The sequence below is a fragment of the Falco rusticolus genome, chromosome Z (assembly GCF_015220075.1).
Source record: "Falco rusticolus isolate bFalRus1 chromosome Z, bFalRus1.pri, whole genome shotgun sequence".
In the NCBI taxonomy this organism is placed as follows: domain Eukaryota; kingdom Metazoa; phylum Chordata; class Aves; order Falconiformes; family Falconidae; genus Falco; species Falco rusticolus.
In genome coordinates this window covers 46,527,489-46,550,672 of record NC_051210.1, presented here as the reverse complement: position 1 = coordinate 46,550,672, position 23,184 = coordinate 46,527,489, and the positions used below count along the sequence as shown (strand labels likewise).

Sequence of the window (23,184 nt, the reverse complement as noted above, 5' to 3'; positions counted from 1 at the left end):
GGGAGTGAGACCCAGCGAGAAAGCGGCAAAGAGGCTTATAGCGGGGGGCGGGCGGTGCCGCCGGCACGGCCCCGCCCGCTGTCAGCGCCGCCGCCAATCGCCGACGGCCCGCCCGGCACCGCGGCCGCGGGCGGCACCGCGCCACCGCCACCGCCACCGCCACCGCTACCGCTACCGCTATCGCCCCGCTCCCGGCCTCGGCCCCGGCCCCGGCCGCGGCCGCGCAGGGGGCGTGCGGCTCCGCGGGGCTGCGCGCCGGCTGTTCCCGGCAACTTTTGCTGCTCTTGGGAGCGCCTGGCTGCTGGCGGGTCTGTGCCTGTCGCCAGGGCTGGCCCTAGGGGTACAGAAATGAGTGTTGTCTGCAGAGCTCTGGAGCTTTGGAGGAAGGTAACCGGCGCAGAAAATCCCCTCGTGTGCCCGATTTTTTTTTTATTTATTTTGTTTATTATTAGAGGCGAGGGGGTGTCTCCGGGGAGGAAGGTTAAAGCGCTCACCCGCTGTGATTGTCACCGGGGAGCTGCGTTTTTCGACAAGAATGGGAAAGTTTGGTGGTGAGTCATTTTCTCATTAAAGAGCGAATCTGGACTTCGAAAGCAGTTTGTTTTCCCTGTGTAAAACCAGCAGACGGTTCTGCAGAAACGGGTTTGTTCTGCCGGCAGCAGGATTTTTTCCTGACTTGGAACTTCCCCTCTGAACTAACTGGTGTTTTGACCATGGGGGGGAAAAAAAAAAGAAAAAAAGAAGAAAAAAAAAAAAAAAAAGACTGCGGGACCTTCTTGGTGGTTTGATTTGGGCTTTGGGCTTGGGGTTTTTTTGGGGTGGTTCTGGTGGGTTTTTTTCGCCCTGTATGGTAAATCATGGAACACAATCACACAGCATCTCAGTATGTCATCTTAGAAACAAGTCCCAGGTACCAAGGATCACAGTTCCTAACTCCAAGCCTAAAATGAAAAAGGAAACCCCTGATTTTTCTGAATTATAGTCATACAAAATTATTCATATAGACCTCATAAATCAAAATGGGATACATTTCAAAGAGAGATACTTTAAAATTAAATATGGACCTGACACAGTAGATGTATTTTTTACTATGTGAATTAACAGATGAGGTTCTATTAGGTCTGTTATGCAAGAGATCATAGATACGATCTCTTTTGCTGGGAAAAAGTTAAGAATCAGCATAGCCGGAGACAAAGTGAAGTTTCCACTCTTGGTGCAAACTGGCAAAGCTTTACTGCTGGGGAACAAGGTGACAGGTTTACAGGAAGCAGTTCTTTACTCTTTTTTCATATTCTGAGTCATGTTGTTCTTGTCTATGCCAATATGGTTATTACATTTAATTATTGTAAAGCTGCATTTTAATACCAGTCAAAACTTTGATAGGCAAATAACAAGCTGTCTACTTGCTAAGCAGTGCATTCAGAATATCTTACACTATTGCACTAGGTACCAGTGCACCTTTATTTGGAAAGTATATAGTGCTTTTGACAGTGGAGAAGAAACTGAAATGGCACTATTTTCTCTTAATTGACTTTGATTTTATTTACAGGCTTTTGTTTTTAAATTTGTGGGTTTTTTTTTTGTCTACAAACTGCAAATAATTTGGTCCCTGATTTTTTTTAACCTGTTTTCAGAAGTCCTTGTAGACTTTTAGTTTATTCATCTATCTTGAACTGATACAGTTCTATGTATTGTGTATATGTACATATATACATACTACACACGCTAATATGTATAATGACGTCTGAACTAACTTCTTCACTAACCGGAGCAAGTTGTTAAATTTGCAGTTTTATTTTAATACTTAGGATGACATATTGTCTGCTAGGCACTACTAATGGTGGAAATGATATTTATAATAAACATACATGGACGTCTGTGGGCACCAGGCAATTTATGAATACTTTATTCCAAAATATATGGCTGCCTGAAACCATTAGATACTGAAGCAGGTAAACAACAGACAGGAAAGCCACATGATCTAAGGGTATACAGGAATTTATAGTATGTTTTAAAACTGAACACATATCTTTAGTAGTTAAATAAACTGAGTGGTACAATTCATCCCACTATTCTTTTAAGATGGTAGTTATCCTAGATTTCAAAAAGTCTTTTATGGGATTTCTCATTTCAGATGAGTGCCAGAGGAAAACTTTATTAAAAGCTTGGCAAAAATAGTTAAAATGCAATAAATAAGTTGTTTTACTTCAAAATGTAAACAAACATTTTAGAGGAAAAAAATAATTTCTAATATATTTTCGTGGCAAACTAAACAATGAGAAATTGTCTTTCAGAATACTGACTTTCATTAGCACCTTTTCCAAAGCTCTTCTGATGGCAAATCTTTGAAGACAATATTTAAGGCCACACAGTTTTATCATTTTAATAATGTGCCATATATTCATTAGAGCTGTAGCAAGTTATGCCTAATTTAGTTGCTTCATTAAAAATAACTGAATAGAAAATAGTCAAAACAAGCTGTGTCTGCAAGGCCTCATGTCATTCTCTTGGATATCAATGGCTAATTTCTGCTGGCATGAAAGGAAGCCAGATGCATCCACTAGCCAAATTTATTTCTTATATTCAATAGGAGCAAGACTGGTCACAGTTTTCTTCTCATCTGTCTCCAGCAGGTGTGGTCCCATTGCCAGACATGCCTAACTTTATGTAAGTCATGAGAAAGACTTACTAATTTTTCTATTTTATGACTTCTGCATGGAGTTATTGACAGACTCAGGAACCTGAACTTCTTTCATAGATTCTGCACTTTAGATTAATTTTCTAAATTCTTTCCTATTTCTTTGTGCCTGCAATCTGAAACCATGCACAAACACTATACTGTGTTTATCTCCTATAAAGCCTTGCAATCATCATGAAATTTCATACTGTTTCCACAGAATGTTACTGAACTCAAGAACTGCATATTTTTTTCCAAACTGGTAAAATTGTTTTAAAATCCTGACAGCATCAGAAACAATATTTAGTAATTTAAAATCTTTAATTATGCCAGTTTAGTTTTAGAAGCTAAGAATGTAATGCATTATGCATGACGGGATAACCAGAAACTTGAAAAAATCAAAATGAAAAACTATATTTGATTATTTCCTCTGTCTTGTGAGATGAAAATATATCCCTAGCCACAAAGACCGAATCTCAACTCCTGTAAATACTTCATGACATTTAAACCTGGATTTTTTTCTACAATACTGCAAAATTATCATAAAATTCATGTAGTTTGTATATTTAAAGGTTTTTTTTTTCCTACAAATTCATTGTTTTTATAAGTGTTACTGAAGCCTCATTTCATTCATATGTTCTTCTGTGCCCTCATGGCAGAAGTTGTATAGTGAGTTTCCCCTGCTTTAGGTACAGTGTCAGTCACTGGATCAGTGTCTAAAACGTGCTCACTGAAATATATCTGTGAACAAGGGTGGATACTAGGTGAGAATTCCCCCACGTTTACCTAAAGTGGCCAGTAACTGAAAAGACAGGCTGTAAGGATATAACTGCTGGTCAAAGCTGCATTAACCCTAAAACACCACGAACATTAGAATGATAGTTTGCATCTTAGAAATCCAGCAGGGAGAGAGCTAAGTTTGGTGGTAGTACCTATGACCAAATAGCCTGGTGTTTGTTATGGAGGAACTGCAGCACATTTGAATGCTGATGAAGTCAGGAGGCTGCAGTGGAAGAGACTGTCTTCCAGCAGAGAAAAGCTGCTGAGAGTCAACGACCTTCTGACATCTGTGTCCACATTCTCCTTCCTTGGCAGGGCCAGGCATTCCTAAGTTGTTCTGAGGCAATCCAAGAGCAAGAATGGGCTTCAGTAAAGGAGGCAGAAAGATGAGAGTTGGAAGGGATACACGAGCTAAATAAAATGCCCTAGGAAAGAAGCAAGAGGCAGAAGACCTACCTACAGGTCAATGCTTTGAATCCTCCTGCTAGCAGTCTCTGAGGCACCAGGCGCTATAGGTCAGGAACAAGATGATTCTTCGAATGTGTATCATTCTCAATCAGTAGTTTAAAAAGCAAGGATCTATTGCAACCAAAGATTTTCCACTTTAAATGGATGCTGACCTTCCAGCTAAACATTCTTTTTGCCTCATGGAAGCAGTCTGAATTTTTAAATTTTTAATGTCGTTTCACTGGAAAAAAGTAAAACTCAGAGTAGAGATATTTTATTTATCAGGAAATTAATTCATTTTATGGTGAAATCGCAGTTTTCCTATTCATATTTTTGCAGCACAGCTTTACATTTTAAAATCAAAGGAAGTGAAAAAGTTTATTTTAAAATATTGATTTTTCCATTGTATGCAAAATAGATAGCTCTATTATTTCTGAGCCAATGTCTGTTTAGAAAATCACATTTTTTAGTTCAGTCCATTTTGATGAACTAGCTGTTTACATAATTTTTTAAAATGAGTCCTTCACTATAAGAAGGATCAAAGAGTGCATACTTACTAGTATTTCTTTTCTGAAAAAGGTAAAATTAAGGGAAACAGTCACATTTCCTATTCATTTCAACACAGGTTATGATTGAAACTGGAATCCTGGATACAAAGAATGACAGGAGTATGAAACAGAAAAAATTTGAAAAATGTAGAGGGCTAACATCCTGGATTTGACAAGGATGAAACACACAGACAGGGAGTAATCTATAACCTTCTCTTGAGCATTCAATAATTCATTATTATGCTACAGTAAATTAGTACCTGCAAAACAACGATGAGCTTCAGATAAAAAGTTTGTTTGGACTCAGCATTTTAAAATGGCTGAATTCCATGGTTTTGAACTGAAAAAAGACATATTTCTGTCAAATTTTCACTGAATTCAGAAATGTTTAGGTTTCAATATTTTGCCCTTGTTGTGGCTTTTAAGGTATTTGTATTTGGGATTCTCTTTTAGACTAATCTCCCGTGCACACTGAGTCTACCTCTGCGCTCTCCAGCTTTAGCTGTAGCTCATAGCAACAGCTACAGTTAAGGATGCTTAAGGGCTTCTATTCTAAAGCAGCTTTTTAGTTTATTCTAACTTTTTACATTCATTCTTTCTTTCTTTCTTTCTTTCTTCCTTTCTTTCTTTCCTTTCTTCCTTTCTTTCTTTCCTTTCTTCCTTTCCTTTCTTTCTTTCTTTCTTTCTTTCCTTTCTTTTTCTTTCCTTTCTTTCTTTTCTTTCTTTCTTTCTGGAACAAAGGTATTTGTAGTATGACCTGATACAGAAAGAGTCTTTTTCTTCACAGAATGCACATTACGACATGAAAATATTCCAGAGGATATAAGAAGTTATTATTTTCTTTTTTCCCCCTATGTTTGTAAAGCATTAATAAAAATTCAGCAAAAAAACCCTAGTGAACAGGTGCAACCTTTTCATATTGACTATACTGCAAATACTTAGGGAAGTGTATACAGTAGGTTACCTCCTGTTTTTCTGGTGAAAACTAAAATTGCTTTCAGAATAGTTACCTTTAAATTTGATATCCCAAAGTAGAGTTACTTTCAAATAGTTGGGAAAAAAATGATTAAACACTGTCCAAACAGTAAGGCTAGGGATATTCAACGTGCCCATTGTTGGCCTAGTTTTTGAAGCAGATGAGAACAGAATCATGCTTTTAAAAATACACATACTGAAATGCAGATTTTTTAAAATATTTTAAATGTTAAAAGAGAATAAAAGAGCCTACAGATTGCTCTACCCCTATTTTTGGCATGAGCCATTTACAGGGCAATGCAAAGCAAACAAGATAGTTATGTCGGATAACAAAAACAATCTCCAAAAGCAGAAGTGACTACCCATGCTCCTGTTCATTAAAAAAAAAGCTCTTTGTCATATAAAGCTATTAGTGCCACTTTAATTCATGCAGTTAATTTTTCCTTCCAGTTCACAGGGCAATCCCAAGAGGGGAAAAATGTCCTCAGCTCAACCCCTCATATGAGGCAGGCAGATTTAGCAAGTCTTGATCTGAGAAAGTACTAATGCAAATGCTTAAGATTAAACATGTGGTTATGTGCTTTTCTGAATTAGAATCTGTGTCAGAATAGTTATTTAGCTACAATTCTGATACTAAGAAAATCTTTCTGTGTTGGCTGACCTAATACAGAAAGTGGCATTGTTTTGAATATTCCTTTTATTTTATACATTTTGAATAAGTTACACAGGATATATAAACATTTGTGTGAGAGATGTAAATTAGCTAATAAACATTGCCAGCTTTCATTCCAAAATTGCTTTTGTTATACTTATTGTGAGAAGATATGACTATGACTGAGTCCAGGAGACACCTTCTAGGTATGGTGATATAAAAATGTTGAACAACTTGTATTTGTGGATGAACGTGGAAAGAAGAGTTCTCATAAGATGTATTTGAAACTAACAAATGCTGGTGTAAAATCGAGGTCTTGCCGTATGCACCATCTCATGCTAACGTTGCTGTGTCTAACTCCAGCATACAAGCAGGCAACTTGTAAGTATTTCAGGTATTAAATATCTTGGTACTTGCAGCATAGCTGGCTAATGGGTGGGTTAAACACGCAGCTTGAATACAAACAAGCAGGGCCAAGGGGCTAATACTCCTTTAAATTTCAGGTTTCCAGGATGGCCAGTTGCACCTGACAAACTGTGAATGTTCTCTGCTGGTGTCTACAGCTTAAATCCTAAGAATAGGAAAATGTAAAAGCCCACTAGGACACAGTGTAGCATAAAGATGCCAGAGCTAGCTTTAAATGAATTATTTTGGGCACTGGCAACAGTCAAGCTGTGATAGCAGAGACCTAACTCTGCGTTAAGAAGTTTATTCTGCTGCATGGGCAAGTTTAGCAGCCTGTCCTGCACCCCATGCTGTTATTGTGAAATGGCTGCAACACAGTAATTTGCATAATACCTCTCGTGCAAAAATGCATCCAACCAAGCGCGGCATGTGGCAAAAAGCAGTTAGCTGGACTAGAGCTGCACTGTACTGTGATACACACCAATTATTATAACCATTTTTGCCTATTCATGGTACCACTTCACCATTATTCAGATCTTTCCCAGGTGAAATGTGACCGGTCTTGGGATGCATCCTCTCTTTTTCCAGGAAGAAAACGTTCACATGACATGAAAGAAAGAAGGTACTTCTAAAGGAAGGCTACTCCACTATTTATAATGGGATATGTGTAAATGAAAAAAGCAAGTCTCCAAACGCCTACATTTATCACAAGACTCTCAGATTAAATGAACAGCTTCCAAGACTGCTGCTGCTAAAAGGACACAACAAAAAAACGCAAGTGTCTCTCTTGCTTTGCATTTAATGCCAGTCACAAAGAGCAAGGCCTGTGGCAGGTTGCCACTGCGTTGCAGGGAGATAGCTTCTGTGTCAAAAGTCATTGACTTTCTTGGCAGGTGGGCAAGGGAAAACTCTCCAAAGAGGTATTAGGTCCAGTGATTAAGGAGTATGAAAACACAATAATAATAATTTCAAGTAACAGACAAAATGTAGAAACAGGAACATTTGGAAAAAGTTCATGAAAGAACAGCAGGGGAACAGACAGAACTTCATTTTCAATCCAGTGAAACAAATAAGGTAGTCTAAACCCCCTGTATTCACAAATTAGTGGTTATAACCCAAGATTAGAGACCTATACGGCAACAGAAAAGTACAAAGATAGCTGTCTTGTTACCACAACAAAATAAAATTAATGTAATGTTCATACTTCTGTTATATTTCCAGAACTTTGCTGATTTGTAAACACTGCCATTTTAGCTGCACAAAGTTAGAGAATTACCTTAAGTGGGACAGATTATCATACCACTTTTTGTTATGAATAATACTTAAGATTTTGTGTTAAAATTACTTATTTACAAGAACAACAGGATAGAGAGTAAGTGGGAAGATAAGTACTAATAGACACAGGAACACAGAAGAAAAAAGAAATAAAGTTACGGAAGAGCCTCATAATCCCTTGAAACCCTGCTTGGTACTGCATTATATCATGTTTCCTGTTACAAGTTTTTTCCTAACTCTGTCCAGCACACTGCAACTACTGTGATGAGACCAGAGGGGGGGAGTAGTGAGGGGTTAGAAGGCTACATAATCTTCCTGTAAACCTTTTGCATTTTAGAAGAACTTGCAAATGTTACACGGGTACCTTCTACTCTGAGCAGTGACAGTACGATGACCAGACTCAAAAAGCTTGGAACCCATTGAAATTGCAGGTTTTTTTGTTGAAGGCTATTAGGTCTTAAGTTTTGGAAAAGGTCTTAAAACTCCCTTTTCAGCTCTTGGAGAAGTTTATAAGCTGTTGAGATTTTGATTTACTTGCATGTAAAGAGTACAGTGCTTACTATTGGAGAATAAATATTGCCTTAGACCATTATATAATACAACAAGATAATGTCTATACTCCTAAAGGCTTGATAGAAGGTGCAGTGCTAGGCTGATGTGACTTTGTATGTGTAAAATTAGTTTAAAAAAGCTTTGCAGGAGAAAAAAAAAAGTTAGAAAAATCTGGTAGTATATTGTTAAGATAGATCAGGTAATTATTATACATTGTAGACATTTTTGGAACACCTTAGTGTTTCTTTTTGATTGGGAAGATAATAATAATAAAAAAGTTAATTATCAAGAAATAAAATAAAATAATGTCAAGCACTGTGAAACCACTTCAAAATGTCAGGGAAAAAAATCAAATAATTTTAAGGAGTCAAAGGAATAATGAAAACATTATTGAAATGACAATTGTGTCAAGTTGTTCATTCCAAGCTATGGAAGCCATAATAGGCTTACTTTAATACTTTTCTTTTCATTTTAAAAATGAGAGATAAAAAGACCAAAATTACAGGTTTTTCCCCTGCTTTCTTTGTCTTATGAACTATGACATTGAAACAGACATGTCATTTAAAGAAGCAGCCACTTTTTTCCATCCAAATATGCAATAATGGAACCGACACTAAACAAGCAAACAAATCAACCAACCAACCACTGCTTTTTGCACTTCCCCCTGGCCAGCCACATTGCATGTGACACATTTGGAACAGCTTCTGCACTGAATCAAACTTTTCATTCCTAAATATACCTGTGCAGGAGGAAGCCAGAGGCCAGGTTTCAGTTTCAGTCTTAAACTTTGGTTTCAGAGCAAGACCTGAAGTCAACAGTCTCAACATTATTGATAAATATTGTTTTGTCCATGGACATTGCAGCTTTGCTCCACTACATCTCTTCTCATTCTGCTAGGTCTTTCTGCAGCGTTTTAAAACTATTGATCATACCGTTGTCTCGCCTGCAAAGCTGCACATCTGTCAGTTGATGCCTAATTTACAAACTTACACTACACAAACATCAGTTTTGTCTCCCTTCAGCTTTGTACAGAATTTCTGTAAACCCACAGAGGAGGGTGTGAGTGTTGGCAGCAGACAGAACGCTCAGCTCTACCTGTCCTACACTGCATTACAGCTGGCTCCCTGGCTGGGAAGGAGTGAGCTGGTCAAAACCAGCCAAAGCTCAGTCCTAACTGGATATAGCAAAATAAAATGATTACTTATGGGCCGTCCTGCCACAGCATTCTGCAAGTGAACATTGGTTTGTGTGCCATGTGTGGGTACTCCTGGATTCTTGCAGATCCTAAACTCAGACCATGTAGTATTGGTTAAAAAAGCTTTCAATCATGTCCTTTTGTCTAGGAAACTCCATCCAATATCGCGAGAAGAATGACTCCCTGTGACTGGACTACAGCACTGAGACAGAGCTGGATATGAGGCTGCTGCTGCTGAGGGAACTCTAGCTCAGAAAGCTGTGACATTTCCTCAGCTGCACAGCTACCACAAACATAGGAGACCTTCTGCTACCGAAATTTTATTCTGGTTCGAGGATGCTTTGCTTATCTTTATAGTTGGGTCCCAGGTACCTAGGAGACTGCTTAAAGCTCTGAAATGACATGTGCTTTGTTCTGGCACAACAGGACTTCCCATGATGAAGGTAAACATGTAGGAGATGAAGACTTCTTAGGGGCTGATCTGATACTTGAAATTCATTTCTATAGCAATGAAGACAATAAAATAAATTGTTTCCAGTGAAAAGTGCATTTTTTTAAGTCTGCATTTTCCATTTTGTAGTTTTCTGTAGCTATATTGTTTTAACACCACTTCTCTTTCCCCCCTTCCCATTTCTGTACAGTCAAAATATATTGTTTTGGTTACATATTTCCACCAGATACCTTGTTCTATATGATCTGAAAAACAGTTTTCTAAATACATAGTAAATACTGTGATAGTGTGTATTTAAGAAGATGCAGTTTTCTGAACGCATACTGTAGAAATAAAATTTTTAGTTAGTATGCAGTGTTTGCAGACTCAGATTGTGGTGTCACTGGGAAATACCTGCAAAGAGCAGTGGTTATTTGATAAGGTGGAATGAAGGAAAACTATTAGTGTGATGTAGTCAAGCTCTATAGGCACTAGCAAAGCAGTCAGTTAGGTGTGTAGTAAATCTGTACTGGTACCCAGCAGAGAAAAACCATGAATTATCAATATGAGAGAAAGGTGTAATTTTTGTTACCTTATTGACATCGGAGCGCTTATGCAATTGTCACCCCAGATTTTCTTCTCATGACATTTTACATTAAGGTCCAGGCAAATAAGTATTTGTTGGTGAAACTGAGAAATAATCATTAAAATGTGGTGGCATAGGAAGGGAAGTTCTACAGGACCTAAGCTGATCAGTGAAGAAAATGCAATGCCTAGCTGAAGGATTATTGTGTAAATTCTAGAAATAAGACTACTATTTACCTTTGTACTTGCAACTTTTGAAAATATTGCTCAGGTAATTCTTCTGTAATTCTTCTGCACCACCCATGCATTACATTACTTTGTAAGTGTGATCGAAGGAAAAATGGTGAACAGGAAAAGTAAGGTGTTGGTGTACTTTATAAGGCTTCTTTTACATGTGAAACCTGAATTTAAACAAGGCCAGGTACTGATTATATTTGACTGCTTATCCTACATTAAAAAAAAAAAAAAAAGAGAATGAATACTGAAAACCAAAATTTTTGTCAAACCAAGTATTTTTGGATATGCTATTTTTAGTTTTAAAATACAAAAATCAAGAAATAGAAAGATGATCCTAAAGATCATCCTTCAGATATAAATAGATCCTAAAGCCGTGTGATATGGCCTGAAACATTAACAAAAGCTATTAATCAACATCACTAATGAAAAAATTTTACTGCATCAGTCCCATTTGACTAGTTGACAGCTAACAAAAATAAAGTGCAAGAAATCAAAATTGTTTACTTCAAAAATCGGGAACAAAGGAAGGGAAGCAGTATTCAGTAGATGTGATGAAAAAATCTGCATACAAACATATTTGTAAAGTACAAAGCAAAAGAAAGGATTGTTAGACTTACTTACAATGAACTCCATAGCATTTCCACAAGGACTTGTTTGAATTAAGGCATAATTTTTAGGCAAAACATCCAACACTAATTTGAAATTTGCCAGCAGTGAATAATTTACTGTGTCCTTTTCTAAAGCTGTCCTAACAGCTTTTACTCATCATGTTAAAAATTTAAGTTACTGTCTCCAAACTAAACCCACACGGTAACAACTTCTTGGGGCTTTGTCTTTAAAACTTACCACTTTCAGTGGTGTCTTGCTTTCTTAGTGTGACTCGCTGAAAACCCTGTGCCACAGCACAGGGTGCAGACCACACAGCATGGAAATCAGTCCGGATGGTCCTCATTCGGAGAGATACAAGGTTTGTGCACGTAGTTTTATCCATGAGTCTGTGGAGCAAAGGAAGTGCAACAGCTCCAGCACTTGCTCAGTTGGCAGATACTGGTTGCAGCAGCTTTTTCAATTCATAGACTAGTCTTAGCGACTATAGCCCCAGCCAAGCACATGGAGCCAAGTTCTGTTCTTAGTTACACTGATGTAATTCTGAATAGATGCTGGCCTGTTTTATTCATTCATAGCTCATACTAGTGTTAATGTATTTGGGTATGAAAATAGCTCTTATTCAAGCAACCTCCCACTCGTGTAATATTATTGTTCCAACTGAAACTAATGAAAGGTTTGACTAACTGAAGACTTTAGAATTTTGTAAATAGTCAGTTAGTGTATAATTTGCTGCCAAATTCAAACTTGTTTGCCACCGAGGTAAACGCAGCGCTGCTGAATTTGTTGGAACTGCATCTTGTTTCAAACTGTCTCATAGTTTCATTTAAACCAAAAGAATCTGCATGCTTGAAAGAGGAATTTAGAATAATAAGTGTTTCAGCCAGGCTGTGTAGAGAGTGTTGGTCTGTATTTCCTTTCACCCTAGCATAAATTTGGGAGTCTCATATATATTTGATGCAAGACAGCTAAGAAACGTGCTGAGCTTTTCTCCTGTTTTTGCTTTCCATATCTGAAAATAAAAGTGTTAGCAGTGCTTTTGTAATCTCAATAAATAAATATTACACTTTAAATGTATTCCAAAGTTTAAATATGTGCCTATAAAGTGCCAATTCTGTATATAAGCAGTATTTTTTTTTAAAAAAACCCTGTATTAAAAAGTTACTGTTTTTTGCTTAATGGCCTGGGGTGAAGCCAAGGGCAGGTAACACTCTATTAAGCTGGCTGTTAACTTCATTAATGACTGATTTGCTCAGGATTATTGCTATTATAAAATAAATTCAGTGGTTTAGAACAGAAGTTATACAATTTTGGTTGCCTTGCCCCCTCCTTACATTACCTATGACATGATATGGGGCACTTTTAGGAGAACAGCTATTTTTCATTTAGCCTTTCTGTCCTTATCTTTATGCTGACTACCTGGGACATATATATTCTTTTTAGTAAAAATCTTAGTAAATTAACAGTGTATAATTCAGCTAAAATTCTAGACATTTAAATTGGGCAGAGAGGGCACGAAGAAAGGAAATGAGTATACTCCAGCTTCACGTATGGATAAAACTGATGCCAATTGAAATTCATCTTAAACCTACCCGGGTGTATTCTGCCTATATCTGTTAGGAACTTTTCTCTTCATGCATTTCTTTCACCACTGTTACAAAAGAGAAATGCAGTCAAATGTAAAGTGGTGTAAACTTCATGAAAATAATTCATACTGGTTCTGTGTCACTGTATTTTACTGAAGCAATGCAAAGGATCGTAATACTAGCACAATGCTTAAAAAATAGCAGTAGATTTTTAAATAAAGAGCTCTGCATTCTGCTGGCAGCTGAGGAGTTCAAACAGAAAACATGCCAGCAGTATAGACCAATGCATTATCACCCCCTCCCTCTTGCTGCATAACTGTGCTTCATAATATGCCATAACATTGGCAAGCACAGCTCAGAGCTTTTTAAGAACACAAGGAAGCTCATGAATAATGGTTGAATCAGGAAAGTGATAATTAAATGAGACAACTGAATGCCAGTGGAGTCCCCAGTGGAAAATACTCTTCAGTGAAGATCATCACCACCTTTCATTTCCCTGGTTTCAGCAATACGTTGCTAAAGATATCTTTCAAACCAACATTTTAAAGAAAATATTAGAGTTCTCAAAACTCTATGTGTGGTATTTTCATATGTAAACCCTGCTTTAAAATGTAAGGTATTATTTGATGTGTTTCAAAGAGAAAAAAAAAAAAAAAAAGGAAAAGCTTTCATTGTTGACTCTGTGAGATAAAATATTTTACAGTTTTACAGGACTAATTCACACCATAAGATTTGAATTAAAAAATACAAAACCCACTAGTGGCTAAATTGTAAGCATACTGGTTTAATGTTTGCTTTGCTTTTCTCCTTCTATAGGAGGTATAGTTACTTTCACTCCACCTCCAATTCCACCTACCCTGTGGCCTCAGAGCAAACATGATTACCTGGAGTGTCTACTCTTCAGCTGCCAGTTTTAATGAAGACAGCTCTAAGCTTTTTATACAACAAACATCTCTACTAACCTCCCTCCTGTCACAGCACATGGCCCTTCTGAACTTGGGATGCAAGGAGAGGTTGCAATGTTCTTCACTCAAACTGCAGTGGGAGCCAGAAGCTGCAAGCTGTGGACCCAACAGTCACTTTTTGTTGTTTGTACTTCCCAGATAAAAAGTTTCTCCCACAGTACAGGAGTTAACCCCTCAGAAAGGAAATGAGAAATGAATCTCATTATGGAACAAAACCACTGCTTTCTATTAAAGCACTAAAAGTTGAAGTGACTCCAGCGACCAATGACACGACAGTGAAATGAAACTGTGACAGTAACACAACTAATTTTATGATCCCTAGTTATGTAACACTCATTCATTGATTTTTATTTGACATAAAATCTTGTTTCTTTTTTATCACCTGACTCCTCATTCTTAAAACAAAAAGCCAAAAGTGACTCACATGGATCTCAATGTTGCTTTTCAAAAAAACCTCAGAATTTTGTTTTTTAATCAGTGTACTAACATATCTAACTTGACAGCTTTGTATGCAAGGTTGACAGGATATTTTTAACATTTGAAACGTGTGAATTAAAAGATCTGGGAAAAATTGATTTAGAATAGGTTGTTTATGTAAAACATCATACAGACTATTAGCATTTAACAGATTTATGTGATTTTCAGAAAAAAAGTCTCCTCATTACTCTGTAAAATGTAAAGGAAGATATAGGAAACCTTATCCTGAAAAGAACAAAAGGTCAAAAGCTTTATCACACCTACATCACAAGGTTGCAGAAACAGATTTCTCTCATTTTTAGAGGGAGGTTGTAAAAGCCTATCAACATGATTTACTCACAGACCACTGTAGTATTATTCATAAAGCCTTAATCCACTGCAACCGGGTTTCTATGCTGGGTACGTATAGAGGCATAAACTGCTCTTGAGCCACACAAGGAGAATGAATAATATGAATTTTCATATTATTTTCCAATGAAGTATTTTCACACCCATAGTTGCTCCCTCTCTTGCTTCTCTAGGTGGCTCAGATAACTTGGCCAATGTGGATTTAACATCTGATGGGTTCACAGAAATGTTTTGGGACTCTTGGTTGTTTCAGTTCTGTTTTGCACTGTGCAATTACAGTCTTCTACTAAAGAGGAAATTAACGTGACTGTATAATCTTGTAGGCTACAACACACTTCTCAAAGCTGGAAAACCATGAATCACCTCTGTTCTCAGGCAGACAGCATGTTGTGAGTATTGATTTAAATGGTTGTTTTCCAGCCAGATTGGTTCCCTGATCCAGTTCACTGTGCAGGCATACAAGTAAGGCAGTAGAACAGCAACCAAAGTTTCTTGCTTAGGGTGATATGACTACCAAAATGTAAGATCCAAGTTAATTCCTTTATACCAGCTTGATTCCCCATCCCCAAATGAGAAATTAAATACTTTATTTCAAAATCAACTGTTTTTTTTAATTTCATTTTAATGATTTGTTAAATTGGAGGGGTGGGGAGTGGTGAGAAAGGTTGGGAAACAATCATATCTAAACTGACTTCTTTCATGAAATTTAGCTGTTAAAACCAAAGAAGCAGGAGAAAATAACGACTACCCGATGAGGACGCACACATATCTTATTTCATATTTTTGCAGATGACATTATGACAGTGGCATTATGGAAAAAGACAGAGAGATGAGGTTATGGAGAGTGATGTTGCCAATTACACATCACAGATTATTTTGATTATTTCTACATGACTTCAGAAGAGTAACAAATCAGCACAGAAAGCTTCTTATGCCGCCATATGCTAATCTGTACATAAAAAGATTGGAAAAATGTCCTGAAATGCTACATGAAAGAGAACTTTAAAATTGTGGTCGTGTTAATAAACTTATGGATGTCAATAACCAAATACAATCCTTGGCTTTCTGAAAAAATAAGGTGCCTTCGATGGCACAGGTTACAAGAATTGATTTCAGCCCTGGTGTTTGTCTTTGTAATCTTTAGGGAAGATTTTGTTTGGGGAATAGGAATGTCATCCTCTCAAAAAGATTAGGTTATTGCCCACACTAGGTCACAGATTCAGGTAAAGAATGTTTGCTTTAGCCTGGAAAGTCAATAAGGAAGAGCAAAAATGATGTGGAAAAAGCAAACACTAGAAGTGGGTAAACACAGATGCAAGGTTTCATCTTAATTAGCATTATTATTGTATGTTTTGTCTCACAATGTATTTAAATATAAAAAGGAGAGGAGTACTTGTTATATACACCTACATGAAAATGAAAGCTGCAGTGCTGAAAAATTGGCACCTATGGCAGAAAATTGCTTGAACATGATTGTCTAAATGTGATTTTCACTGAAAAAAAAATTATAAGTAGTCTTAAAAATCTCCTTATTCATTGTGAAGTGCATATTTAAAGCTGGTTTTGGTTAGATCACTTTTAAAAATATATACAGTATCATTCCTAATGCTGAGACAGACTGGAAAACTCTTTAAGGTAGGCTAGTGAATTAGAAGACATCTGAAAAAAAGGGGACATTCAAATTACTACTTTTTCTTTGCCACTGACTTTCAGGTTAGCTTGAGGCGTGTCTGTTAAACTGCTTCAGTATTCACAGCTGTAGAAAAGACATGACAATATTTAAATAATTCACAATTTTCTTAGAAGAAAAGATAAATTTCTGTTGGGAAAGAAATTTTTAGCTGTAAAACATCAAAGGACTGACTTTGGCTTGCATCTTGGCTTGCAGTGATAACTGGGCAAAGAGGCACTTTAATCCAGACAAAAATCTGGATTGCCAATAAAAAGGTCGATTTTGCCGCTTTCTGTCCCTTGCACGGATGTGTTGTTGCAGCTGCACAGTGAGATGGATCAGGTAACCTCTCTGCCTAGCAGCCAGCCTTGCAGAAACAGTGGCATCGGAAGAAAGGTAGGTACCAAAGGGGCAGTCCTTGGGAACAGAGCTGACTCTGGAGAGAGGTGGCTGTGAAACTATGGCCTGGCTACAGCCAGGGATATTCCTTGAGGTGAGCTGCCTCCCTGTGGGAAAAGGCTATGGAAATAAGACCCTGGGGAGAGTGGTAGAATGTCCTCTTACCTTTCCTCCTCCATCAGTGATTCACATGCTCAACCAGTATTTCCTGGAATGATACTAGACACAGAGACAAATGAAAAATGCATCTCAAACTGTGTACATTTTTGTCTTTGTCTTCTTTCTCCTCCTTTCTTCAGTTTATTTTTTTAAACAGGAGAAACCAGGAAGACCTAGGGAGGAAAATAATAAGCTGAAGGAGAAAAACAAGAATAGGGTTAAGCAATTTAGTGAAGAAGTGACATTTTCAGCTTTGTGAAATCACATATTGACATTTTTGCTTAAGGGATTGTCTCTCCCCCCTTAAAATATTTATTCCGTATATATATATATGTATACACACATATATATAATATACACACACACATATATATTTCCCTCTATAATTTGTCCATGAATGTGGTGTGGAAATATATGTCACCCAAGACCAATAAAACTGCTTAAGCCAGGCATTGCTATTCACATAATTGTTCCTATTTGCAAGGAGTTATTTTTTAAGTAATGTGTTCCTTCCCTGGTTATTCATAATTTTACACAAATGTATTTCTGACAAAAATACTGAATAGGTTCCCAAATTTATTATCTTGCCTCTGATTAACCAAGTGATTAATTGTAGTTTCTTTGGTATTTGTATTCCTCAGTTTTCCTAGACTAAATTTAATAAAGAGGGCAACCTTTTCCTTCTTTCAGGGACAAAGAAAGCTCAGAGTTAGGAAATGTCAGAATTTTATGGAGTTTTCAGACTACCTTTTTTTAATTGAGCCCCTTGATCCAAAACTACTGAAAAAATCCAAATTCCTGTAATCCTTCAGGAGTCGTGTTAGAGAGAAAGTACAGGTATAACCAAATAAGAGCATTTGTTTTTCACATAAATGGGAAATTACTGTGGTAGTTGTAGCCAGCACCATAAAGGTTTGTTAAAGCATGTTGCTAAAGCCATAAGCCTTTTTATGTGAACATTACTTTATATTTACATATATACTCACCTAAAGTAGTTCTGATACTAGTGAGGGCAAATAACTCATTTTTTGGTGTAAAATTGTACAGATCATTCATATCTTTGGAGTTTTACTGCCTCTGCACTACAGAATAAGTATATGGAGATGGTAAGGGTTAACTTTTGCCATCTTAATGCAAATTCATATTAGTTGGTGAAGTTATGAACCTTTCAGAAATCAAGTTAGTGCCTGGCTAAATAAATATTTGGCTGAGTTTAGTAATTAAATCTCCCAGACCTGCTCCCATTCTGATATGGCTTGGGTCACTATCAGTCTTTGCTACACTTCACATCTGCTGCATTCAGAGAAGGTATTCTATTACCTCCTTTTTCTAATTTAGGAAATTTATGTTAATCCACACTGATTTTAGAATCTCAGAGTCATCATATTACAAATAAGGAGGTCTTCCTTATTACAGAGCAGGCTGCAGACTTTCTTTAGGAATTTTTAATTCCTGATTGGGGTAAAAAACTTGAAATAAAATTAATTTTAAATTATAACCCTTACTTGTAAAAATAAATATTTGTGGGGGACCCTGGTTCATGCATTTCAGGCTCTAAAAAATCAATACAACAATGACTCTTTAACCTTCTACAACGATGTGGTGCACATCCCTGTGAAACTCTGCGTTCCTGTAAGCATGGGGCACACCATGCTCCTACAGCAGCAACATGGCACCATGTGATAGTATGCCCCTCCAGAGAGCATCACTGTGAAGAAGGAAACTGCTAAAGACAAAACTGAGAGTAAAGAACTATGTTTAGATCAGCTAACACTGAGAAATTAATGAAACCCACTATACTCAGTATTTCAATGAATCAAAATAGCCTTTGACTTCAGTTTTGAGCACGAAATGTAAAAGAAGTATTCAAGAAAACAGAACAGAAGAGAATGGAATGGTATGTATGTCCTTAAACATCTTAGAAACCTCAAAAAACTGAGGGATAAGAAAAAAAAACCAAACCAAACCACAAACTTACAGTCCAAGAATCTAAACTGGAAGCTTGAATTAAGCGCCTTACTTCCTCATAATAGGTGCAGGAGTGTTTATGAGCTTCCAGATGCCAATCTAAGTGACACTTTAAAGTTCACGCATGGAGGCCTGTGAGCTAGAGACAAATTTTATCTCAGCTTTCTTGAATTGCAGTACAATAATTTAATTTCTGGACAACATTGAAAATCTGTTCAAGGAAGATTGGTAAGTATTTAGAAACCACTCAATTTTCCATTTTGTGTATCCACTTTTATTTTTCATTTGAGTTACATAAAACAAAACCAGAGTAGAAAAGCACTTGTATCAGTATGTACCTCAACTGTAAGGAACACAGGGTAAGAAAGATCACTAGATATGGACTTGGTTGATGATTCTCCTGATGTCATTTAGGGTCCTTAAAAGATGAAAACCGATGGAATTAGGTCATCTAATACTCCCATTATTGTGAATTTCAGAAATCCTTTCTTTTTCTGATATTTTTCATGCCTTGGACCATTTTCAACTTCAAGAGTATCCAAGTGCAACTAATGGGACTTTGCTTGAACTTTAAAAATAACAGCTATGGTCTTTACCCAGTGACTCAGCACAAAACATTTTTGCCAAAATGCTGGATTTTTCACAGTTGCTAGTCCATCTCATGAAACATGGGTCCATTGAAACTGTTCTACAGCACTGAATAGAGCATCTAAGTTAATGCTCCAGTAGTTACATTGTGTACATATGGCATCAGAGAGTTGTATTCACAATGCCTCAATTAAGGAATCCATTGTAAGCATATACTTTCAAGGGCTAAACTTTTAAGAGAAATTATTTTGCAAAATCTGGTAAAAAAAGTTAGTCACTTGTGAAATGAAGGTAGACTTTTTTTCAAGTAGTGCTTTGCTTTTTGTCCTCCTCTCCAAAAACACCTGTTGCATAATAGAGTGCACAATTTTAGTAAGCCTGAAGGTTCTTTTCTCTTTGTGGAACATGTCCTTGTCCCCCATTCAATTTTGTATAACAGGTAAAAAGTTGCAAGCACCTCTCTGAGCCCTGGAGGTAAGAGCTGTATCTTTCGGACTTGTTTCCTGTGGTGAGTTGATTTGTCTTGTAAGAAGGTATGAGTTCCAACTAAAACATAATTGATTTCAGGTTTCAAAAAGTCCTTTTTTCCCTCTTTATACAAAAAAAGGTGCAAACTTGCTCTGTAGACCTTTTCCTCAGTTGGGCCACATAATTTCCTTTGCCCATTCATCTAGCAACTTTATTCATCATCACTTCAGAGTATTATCTGAAAGCCAGATTGATACTGGCTGTAGATTTTAAAATTATTGCGGTTAGGAAGACACACCCATTCCAAGTGCCAGTTAAGCTCAGAAAAGGCCCCTTATTCTAAACTGTTTGCAATTAAAGGAAAAGTATGTGCTGTGGAGAAAGATAGTCTTTAAAGTATCTTATTTGTTACTGTAGATGAAGTAATTTGAGCTGAAGTAATTTACACTATCAAATAATTACATTTCTAAACTCCACCACAGTTACACTGAAATTACATAAGGCATGTGCTATGACTTTTGTAAAGCCAAAGAGTCAAATGGTAGAAATTAGACTTTCAATCCTAAATTCTACCCGCTACAAGCACTTATTTCTATTGTGAGAAGGAATATGGCCCCTAGACTTTATCTTTTCATTTAGAAGGATTTTCTGAGGTCTTTAAATTGTGAATATATGACATAGAAAGCTTAACTGTAGCTTGTTTTGGCTTTGAATGTGAGAGCATAGCTTTAAAGGAATTTACTCAGCTCTGGCGTAAGGTACAGGATGTACATTAATATACAGGTTGGAAGACCTGAATAATAGACTTGCAGATTGATTAATTCAGGATGTTTTATACATCTGGATTTCTTCATGATGTTTCTGTGCAGACCAAGTGCAATTTCGACAGAATTCTGATGTGTTCAGATTTCGTGCAGTCTTTAAATGTAACCATTGCTAAAGCTCATAGATGCTGTGCAATGATACATAGATGATGAAATGCTGTGTACTGGCTTCCTCTTTCCCAATCATTCACTTCTTCTCTTCTGAGCAGTATGCTAATGTTGAAGTATTTGTTGATCATTAATGGTCCATTTTCTTTTTAAGGGGTGAGACAAAAGGATAAAGTTTAACTTATAAAGAAGGTGACTATGAGGGGTCTTTCAGCATTTCACCCCTCTGACAGATCTTGCTCCATACAGGAAAATAAGGATATATGGCCAGATCATGAGTAGTCACATTATCATTGCTACTCCACCAACATCTGCTTAAAAACTGTTTTTAAGCCCCTTCCCAAAACTCATACTATACCCAAGACTGTCTCCTTTCTTTTGTAGTTGTTTTTTAACAAGTATTAGTCTATGTTCACAGCTCCTTGCAGAAATATATTAACCAGCTTTAAAACATCTGATTAGTCTGCCTTTTGAGGTGATCATCTATTCAAAAATGATTTGGTCAGAAATTTGCAGGTGGCAGAAGCAGGAGATTAAAGCATTTCTCCTGACGACTTTCTACTTTGCGAGCACTGTGTGTGCATAAAAGCAGGCCCCATCACAGCCGCTCGCTCACTTCCTCCCAGCCCCACCAAGGGATGGGGAAGAGAATCAGAAAGGAATGTAAAACTGGAGGGTTGAGATAAGAACAATTTAATAATTGAAATAAATAGTAATATAATAATAATAACAGTTATAATGAAAAGAAAGGAGAAGGGGAGAGGAATTAAATCCAAAGGGAAAGGAGAAAAGAAAGCAAGCGGTGTGCACAATACAGCTGCTCACCACTCACTGACTGATGCCCAGCCAGTCTCCTAGCAGTGATCAGCAGCCCCAGTCCAGCCCTCCAGTTTATATATTAAGCGTAACGTCCCATGGTATGGAATTTCCCTTTTGGCCAGTTCAGGTCCCCTGTCCTGGCTGTGTCCCCTCCCCATTCCCCGTGCTCCTCCATCCCTCTGGCTGGCAGGGCCTGAGAAACTGAAAAGTCCTTGACTTGGTATAAACATCACCCAGCAACAACCAAAACCATCTGTGTGTCATCAACATGGTTCTCACACCAAAACCAAAACACGGCACTGCACCAGCGCCTAAGAAGAAAATTGACTCTGTCCCATCTTAAATCAGGACACCTTGTAGCCAGCTACAGATTTACCAAAGGATGAAAGTGAGAAAAGGAGGGGGGAAGAGAACGTTAATAGTGCTGAATGAGGAACATGTGTCACAAAATGCCATAATTCATATGTGAGTACCTGGCCTCCACTTACTCTGTTCTGATTCAGGATAAGTTCGCTGCAGAAAGGAGTGTATTCTGGTAATCCCATTTTTCTTTTTGCAGCATACTTGGAGTTCAGGCATGGGAGTAATTTTGTCTTACTACCATTACTATTTGAGCTTATTGCTTGCCATCATGTCGGCTTTCAAGAAGATGCTGCACATTCCAGTTAGATGACTGTTTACATTTTTTTCAGCAAGTTGCTTATTAATGCAAAATAAAACTTCATAAACATGAAAGGTTTCCCTGTGAATGCAGAGCCAGCCCTGCAAGGGAAGAACATTCTACTTCCTTGTGGCTCTGGGTTTTTCCTAAGCACTGCTTATTTTCTCAGCAGACAGGATGGTCCGTATGCCTGAGAAACAATTGAAGTATCAAAGAAAGTTGGTAGTCTGTGGTGCAGTGAGATGAAAGCTTCACTGATTCAAAAAAATCCTTGTAGGGTAAAAGGCACAAAAATCCTCCAATGCAAATTATGAAAATGTGCTAATCTCTACCTTTTACTGATTATATTCACCAATTTCCAGCCCATTCTTTTCCCATGTTTGGCTCTTGTGAATAAATTTCACTGTGAGCAGTGAAAGGCAGCATCAAATAACTTCTTTGTCTGGTACTCAGGAGTCTGTGTGGAAGAAATGATTGATTTCTGATGGCTCAGATTAGAGAGGAAAATACCTGATCGGACAGGAGGACTGCGCTGGGAACTGTACCTGAATTTGGAATACTTGAGTGCAGTAGGCAGCTCTCACAGTTTCATTGTTTACACCATCTTCTTTAACAGAGCCTCACAGAAGTAAGCCAGGAAACAACTCAGTTTAATCCTTTCTTACCTTTATGGCTTTTTTAAAAAACATCACTAGTTCCATCCCCACCCCCCCTTATTAATTTGGAAAATATTACAGCATGTGGATGGTGGAAAGAAGACTAATACTTATTCAATAAA

At 37.3% G+C, this 23,184-nt stretch overlaps 1 long non-coding RNA gene across 1 annotated transcript; it reads left to right on the top strand.

The window, feature by feature from the left end:
* The first annotated feature begins 168 nt into the window (after positions 1-168).
* On the top strand, positions 169-13,631 carry LOC119141852. Its single transcript, XR_005102061.1, has 2 exons — positions 169-387; positions 7,073-13,631. It is a non-coding gene; the product is annotated as an uncharacterized LOC119141852 (long non-coding RNA).
* Positions 13,632-23,184: the final 9,553 nt, after the last annotated feature.